This window comes from Canis lupus, chromosome 17, assembly GCF_003254725.2.
Source record: "Canis lupus dingo isolate Sandy chromosome 17, ASM325472v2, whole genome shotgun sequence".
Classification (NCBI taxonomy): Eukaryota; Metazoa; Chordata; class Mammalia; order Carnivora; family Canidae; genus Canis; species Canis lupus.
Genome location: NC_064259.1, coordinates 47827278 through 47834715, shown reverse-complemented (window position 1 = coordinate 47834715; position 7438 = coordinate 47827278). Strand labels below are relative to the sequence as shown.

Genomic DNA, 7438 nt, shown 5'->3' with positions numbered 1-7438 from the left:
GGCAGGGCTCTGCAGAGATGGCTATTTTTGTTCCATGTGTTTCTAGGAAGGAGTACTTGACTGGAGCTGAAGGACCCACTTCCACGTTGGCCACAAAATACTGAACGTCAGCAAGGGCTGTTGACCCAATACCTCTCCACGCGTGTCTGTGTAAGATGCTACTTGAGTTTCCTCATGGTATGGTGTCTGGGCTCCAAGAGTCCATGTTCACAAAGCAGGAAGTAGAACCTTCTGGTCTCCTAATGCCTGAGTCCAGAAACCGGTACAGTATCACTTGGGCAGCCTTCTATAAGCTAAGTAGTCACAGAGCCTGCCCAGATTCGAGGGGAGGGATACAGTTCTCCTCCTGTGGGTGAAGTGTCAAAGAATATGCAGCCATCTTTAATCTGTCATAGGCCCTGCTCTGCCCTTTGGGCCTCACACTTCTCACCTGTGAAATCAAAGACTCAAACTGGATTATCTTTGAGGGCCTTACTAATCTCCAAAGGCTGTGAGTCACTGAATCCGATGCATAATTTGCTGACTGACAAAGAAGCCCAGACTGCGAGTCCATGCCCTTTGTAAACTGGCATGCGGTGACAGCTGAACAGAACCTGACAAACATGCAGAGCTCACGGGCAGCAATGAGCCTGGGCACTCAGGCCCTTCTGCATTTCCTGCTAAGCTCACCACTGTTTGTTTTCCTAAAACCAAAATTGTGTCCTAATTCCTAGAACCTGACAGCAGCTGCCCTGAGGGCTTCCTGACTGTCCACACCATTCTCACCCCATCTCTTAGGCAATAATTCCTAAATTAAACATACAGGAACTTCACAAGAAATCTCACCAGGAGATTGGCAAATCTCACAAGCGCAGCAAAGGGCTTCAGCGGGTGGGTGGGCTCTAGTCCCAGACATGGTCTGGGTGCAAACACCCCCAAGACCACATTCTAGAGCAAGAACTTGAGTAAAGTGACTTCATCATTTTAAGATTTATATTCGTCTTAAAATGACGATATAGATAGCACCTATCTTGCAGAGTTTTTGCAAGTTACTTGAAATAATGCATATTAATCATTTAGCACAGAGCCTGATCCATAGCAGGCACTTGATAAATATCAGCCATTGTTTTTTATTAAGTCATAATGCAAATAATCACTCTGGCTGTTGTTTGTTATGCATTTTCCAGAGCCAGAGAAGATGGGTCTTGCTGGAATGAGCAGGGTTAGCCCAGCACTGCCAATCTGCAGTAGGCCTGGCCACTGATTGTCGGGATCCCACAGGGGAAAAGAAAAGGTGAGGTGCGAGCGTCTCACTCCTGCTCACACTGTATCGGTGGATGGAGAGTGCCACATCGGCTGGGCATTGCTGGTCAGTCATTTACTGATCCCAGTGTGGACACACATCTCACATCCTAGCTCACCCAGAGCTTGGAGATATTTGTTGAGTGTCCACCATAAGCCTATCAGATGCATTGGTTGCAACAAGGAAGAAACCAGCCAGGGACCCTGCACAATCTGTTATTTACCATATTTGAAAGGCACACCTTCCAGAAGCCCTTGGCTGAGTCATTCTGATCTGCCCTGACTTTCTGTCTCACATTTGAGACTCTGTAGCTTTCTCTGATACCCAAGAGCTGGCTTTGCAGCTCTCTTATGGCTGAGTGGGTATGTGTGATGGGAGGGGAAAGACTGTATATGCTCTGGACAACACTTTTATGGCCATATGGGAATATTTTGGTGATGTAGTAAAGTGTAATTCCTCTGTGTTATTACAAAACTGCCAGCTCATTTCTGAAGAAACGCAAAACACAAACAAGCCAGCCTTGTTTGCTTTATCAATGCTGTACTGTAGTGCTGAGTTTAGGGAGGCGGCTGCCCCAACAACATCTCTTAAAGTCCCTGCTGACTCCTACAAGAGATGGCTGCAGGGCTCCAGTGCTTCCTGAATAAGGGGAAAAAAAGCTGTGTCAAACGTGGGAGAGAGATTCAGACGTGAAAGGACCAGGCAACAAAAAATACACGCTGGTACTTCAGTGGGTGATGGTCAGCCCCCGGCAAAGGAAGGACACAGGCCAGCTCAGTGTCAGCCATGCCCAGAGTCCCTCTAACACGCATCACACTTTAGCCCTTTTTCTCAGCCACCACCATCCTACGAGGGATCCTCTGCCCTTTACACCCCCTTGACCATGACTTCCCCGGGGAGTCTCTTCTCAGGCCCCTTGCCTGCTTGCTGTGATCACCTCATGCTTGTCTCTTTGATGGCAGATTCTAAATAAAGATACAGCCCGAGATCTCCCCTGAGCCTTCACTCCCATCTAACCAGAGGGCTCCTGGATACCTCCACCCAAGGTCCCATGGACCTTCAAACTCAGTGTTATGGGTTGAATTGTGCCCCCCCCACCCCGCCCCATACCACCACCACCACCAAAGGCTGTATTGATGTCCTAACCCCAGTGCCTGTGAATGTGACCTTATAGGGAAATAGGGTCTTTGCAGATATAATCAGGTTCAGAGGAGGTCATGGCAGTGGGCCCTAATCCGATATGACTAGTGTCCTCAGGAGAAGAGGAAAGTGCCATTGGAAGACACATGCAGGGATCCCTGGGTGGCGCAGCAGTTTGGCGCCTGCCTTTGGCCCAGGGCGCGATCCTGGAGACCCAGGATCGAATCCCACGTCGGGCTCCCGGTGCATGGAGCCTGCTTCTCCCTCTGCCTGTGTCTCTGCCTCTCTCTCTCTCTCTCTCTCTGTGTGTGTGTGTGTGACTATCATAAATAAATAAAAATTTAAAAAAATTTAAAAAAAAAAAAAGGAAGACACATGCAGGGAGAACACCACGTGAGGACAGACACTGACCAGAGCCCTGCAGCTGAAGCCAAGGACGTCAAGGACACCGAGGACTGCCGGCCACCACCAGAATCTGGGGAGAGGGAAGGGAGGATGCCACCCAGAGTCTCAGAGGGAGCTGGCCCTGCCCACACCTTGATTTGGAACTTCTACCCTCCAGGACTGTGAGAAAATTCCATTTCTGTGGTTTGAAGGCATGAAGTTTGCAGCACTTAGCAGCCCTAGGAAAGGCATAATCTCAACATGGCCCGAACAGAGCAGTTCTCCTCTTTCTGCTTTTCTCAGACTTGCTTCTCTTCTGGTCATCCGTGTTGTAATAAAGAAAACCAGCTGCAGAATTGGAAATCTGAGAGTCCACTTGGACTCCCTCCCCGTCCTCATGCCAGCCCATCAAGTGCCCAGTCATGTCAACTTGACCTCTTTTTACTGCCCCAGTCCCTGCCCTGGCCTAGCCTGGTGCCTTCGCCAGGGAGGACTGTAGAGACTTCCTTCCTGTTGTGCACACTTGGCCAGTCTCCCTTCATCTGACATCATCTGACGCCCCCACCCTCACCTCCCCTTCGAGTTCTGCTGGTATGATCTAAGCCCTCTCATGTCATACCCCTGCTCGAACCTTCCATAGTACTGCCCCCTCTAAACTCTAAACTCACAGGCTTGGCTTTCAGCGACCTTTGTGAATGATTTGGTTCCGGAATAACTGCCTCCATTTATCTTCTCACATACTCCTTTCCCCAACCTTGAACTTTATGCTGGTGCAATATTAAATCACTTGAGGTTTTCAGACTATGTCATGCTCTTTGATGCCTCCATGCCCTTGCAGGGGCTGGTCCGTGTGCCAGAAACATCACTCCATCCTCTTATTTCCTGGTAAATTTCTGTTCATACTTCAAATCTCTGATTAAATGTTTTCTCACTTGTGAAACGTTCCAAACTTCCCCAACCTCCCAAGGCGATTTTGGGCAGCTTATGTTCCCTCAGACCTGTAATGATAATTATCTTCTTACATTATAACCGGGCTGTTTATATGCCTTTCTCTGCACCATGCAATTTTGAGGGCACAGGCTATGTTTTTTCCTTTTATTTCTAACGCCAGGTATCCATTTATTCATTTCATCCTTCTTTCTTGTATTCGTTCAACAAACATGTGTGTTTAGTACCTACAGTGAGCTAGACAAGGCACTAGGGATACCGTGACACTTGCTACTCCTGCCTCTTGGTAATTACCATCCACTAAGTTAACAGGGGACTAAGGGGGAAGCCCACAATGCCACAATACCAGAGACATCGGTACAGGAGCTATAAGAATGGGTAGGTGGGTACTTTGCCCAGCCTACGGAAGGAGGTTCAAGGTGTGCGGCATGAGCAGAGTGCAGTCAGGAATGCTCCTAGGCCTGCACAGCTGGAAAACAGAAGGGAGAAAGGCAGAACAAAAGGAAATAGAGGCTGGTACTGCCTGTGGACACCAGATCCCAGGGGCCTTGTAAGTCCATTAAAGAAAATGGACTGTATCCTGAGGGCCCAGTGAGTCACTGAAGTGTTCTAAACACTTTGTCCCTTTTTTCCCCCCTTTAAAATTGCCTTTACCCAATTGCTTTTAATTAAAAAAGCAAAAACATGATTCTTTTAATAAGCATAAAGGCCAAAGATACAGAAACAAGAAGTTAAAATTCATGCCATCCCATGCCCTTGCCTGGAGGTAGCACACGCTGTGAGGGCGCCCTTCTCCCACTGGAGTAAGTACCTGCACACACAGAACGGGCGTGTGTGTTAAGTCTTATTTGCTTTTATTCAAATTTTTTATGAAAAGGGGTCATAGTATACACACTTTCTACAACTTGCTTTTGCACTTAATAGATTAACATCTCTCCAGATGAATATGTTGGTAAATCTAACTCTTTGTGGTAACTACATGACCTCCCACGGCATGGAGGCACCATGTTTATTCCATTATTTTGTTGGTGGTGGATGGCTATACATTGCCCTATATTTTGCCACAGCAAAGAGTGCTTCTGTCAACATCCATGTCCATCTATTCTTGGGTACTGGTATTTTAAATCTACTGGAATAACTGCCCAAAACAGGGTTGCTGAGTCAATGGTGGCATTTTGAACTTTAATAAGCATTGCCAGGTTCTTTTTCCTGGAGGTTTCAGCATTTCATATTCATATCAGCAAAGTGTAAAAGTGCTCATCTTCCTACATTCTCTCAAGCACAAGATGTCATTGGTGTTTTAAATTTTTGCCAATCTGACAAATAAATCATCAGATTTGACTTTCTCCGACCAATCCTTTTCGACTCCACTTAAATCTTTATTTTCTTTCTGTGAATTGCCTGTTCTTGTTTTTCCCTATGCTCCTCCTGCCTTTTGTCATTTTATTACCAGTTTACATGAGCTTTGAGTAAATTAAGGATAACATCTTTTCGTACATGCTACCCATGTTTAGCTGAATCTATCCTTTGTCATTTGACTTTCCTTATCGTGTTTTTTTTTTCTTAAAATCTGAAAAAAAAAGCAAGCATGTGTCCTTTCTCCCCCCTTCAGTTCTGTGGATTTCCACAATTATTAAAAATATTCCTTCTCCTCCAAAGTTACACAAATTTGGAAATTTGGAAAGTGAATTTTCCACTAAATTTTCCTCAAATATGTTTTGCGTTTGTTTATTTACAGTTACATCTTTAAACCAAACCCATCTGAGATTTACTGCTGCCTATGAGAGCAATACGTAGGAGGTGGTGTCTACTTTGCTTTTTCCTCCCAGATGGAGAGCTGATTAGGTCAACACCATTTCTTGAATCAATCCTAATTTTCCCACTGAATTGAAATGTCAACATACTATGTCCATTCCTGAAATCTAGCCTCTTTCATTATTCCATGGGCCTATTCCATTATTCCATTTATTCATGTGCCAAAATATATTATTTCAATGACAATTACTTTATCTTAAATTTTAATATTTGGTGAGGTAAATGTTCTCAGTTTTCCTTTTCAGAATTATCTGTCAAAGTCCACAAGTGAACTATTACAATGATACAGTATAATTATGCTTTTTAATTAAATTCCTCTGTGTTTCAAAGAGGATGTGGTTAAGAGAGTCTCAGCAGATTCTGGATGGTGGCACGAAGGAGCACCAAGTCACTCATGAAGCCTCGGTCATCACAGGCACCCTTGAGAGCAGCCCCACACGCCACCAGTTCTCTCCCGCCAGACTATCTGAAAGTACCTCAGAACTCTGGACCTTGGTTGCTTTTTTTTTTCCCCACAAGTTCCAGGGATCACTTCACTCAGATCCTAGGGGCAGCCTGCCCCTGCCCTCCTCTGGCAACTCTGTCCCAGGCAAAGGGCTGCCTGCTTGGGGCTTTCCTTCCATTCAGGTTCCTACCAGCTCTCGGCCCAAAGGCATAGAGGATCAAATCCCTGCACCGCTAGCTGCCACTCCTCAGCCACTCAGGAAGCTTCCCTGGGCCATACTCCTTTTCAGCACTAACGCCCTCCTGCCTGCAGATGTCTCCCTGCTTCCAGGCCACCCTCTGATCTCTCCCTGGGGCACCCACCACCCCTGAGCTTTTCTGAGGTACGGTACTCTGGCGCCCTCCTCATAGGCATTGCTGATGGTAGCAGGAGGGCAATAAAGTCAGAAACATGGTGTTAGGGATTGAACTATGTCCCCTGAAAACTCCTGCCTTTAAAATCTAACCCCCAAGACCTCAGAATGTCGGTCCTTATTTGGAAATAGGGTGATTGCAGATATAATTAGTTAAGTCATTAGAGTGGGCCCTCATCCAATATGACTGGAAGCCTCATAAGAGGGGAAATTTCAGACTCAGAGGCACATGCACAGGGAGAAAACCTTGTGAAGATGAAAGCAGAAGTTGGGTTGGTCCTGCTAAAAGCCAAGGAATGCCAGAGATTGCCAGCAAACCACCGAAAGCTAGGAGAGAGGCTTGGGCCAGATTCTCCCTTACAGCCCTCAGAAGAAATCAACGCTGGTGACACCTTGATCTTGGATTTCTAGCTTCCAGAACTGTGAGACAATAAACTGCGTTCCTCAGGCCCCCTATTCTGTGGGACTTTGTTACAGCAGCCCTAGCAAACTAATACCCACAGCTGACACAGCTAAAGGCAGGCTGCCTCCCCTCTCTCTGATCTTTGCTAGGGTCAGATGACAAAAAGCTTCAAAAACTTATCTTGGGCCTCAAGGACACTTGGCCCCAAGAGCCTTGCTCTCACCTGGGATGGAAGCACCTCAGGCCACCCATTACCACCCCCAGCTCAGACCCTTCACAGAGGCTGGCTGAGGGCTGTGACTTCACAGTGGGGAGTGGAGCTCAGGAGGGGAGTGTGGAACCTAAGCTTCAGGAGTTCAGCAGGAAATGAGGAGTTAACAACAGTCCTGCAAACTACTGAAGCATGGCATGCTGAGGTTTCTGTGACTTATCCTCTGGTGCCTTCCCACTCTCTATCTGACTCTCTTGCACAGGATCCTCACTTCCTGAACTGTATGGAGATGACCTGTGGACATTTATTAGGACTGTGTCCAATCATTCCTCCTGCCACCCCAGGGCCTAGGCCAGTGCCTGCTTCACAGCAAGTACTCAATCTTTGCTTATTGGATG

At 46.7% G+C, this 7438-nt stretch overlaps 1 long non-coding RNA gene across 3 annotated transcripts in view; it reads left to right on the top strand.

The window, feature by feature from the left end:
- Positions 1 to 2760: 2760 nt before the first annotated feature.
- LOC112664272 (uncharacterized) overlaps positions 2761 to 7438 on the top strand; it is a 38908-nt gene continuing 34230 nt past the window's right edge. For 2 of the 3 annotated variants that reach the window (XR_007403356.1, XR_007403355.1), the window contains exon 1: positions 2763 to 7413. This is a non-coding gene — a long non-coding RNA (uncharacterized LOC112664272). Of the gene's footprint in view, positions 7414 to 7438 lie in introns of all 3 variants that reach the window. The other variant, XR_007403357.1, reaches the window with a different exon arrangement.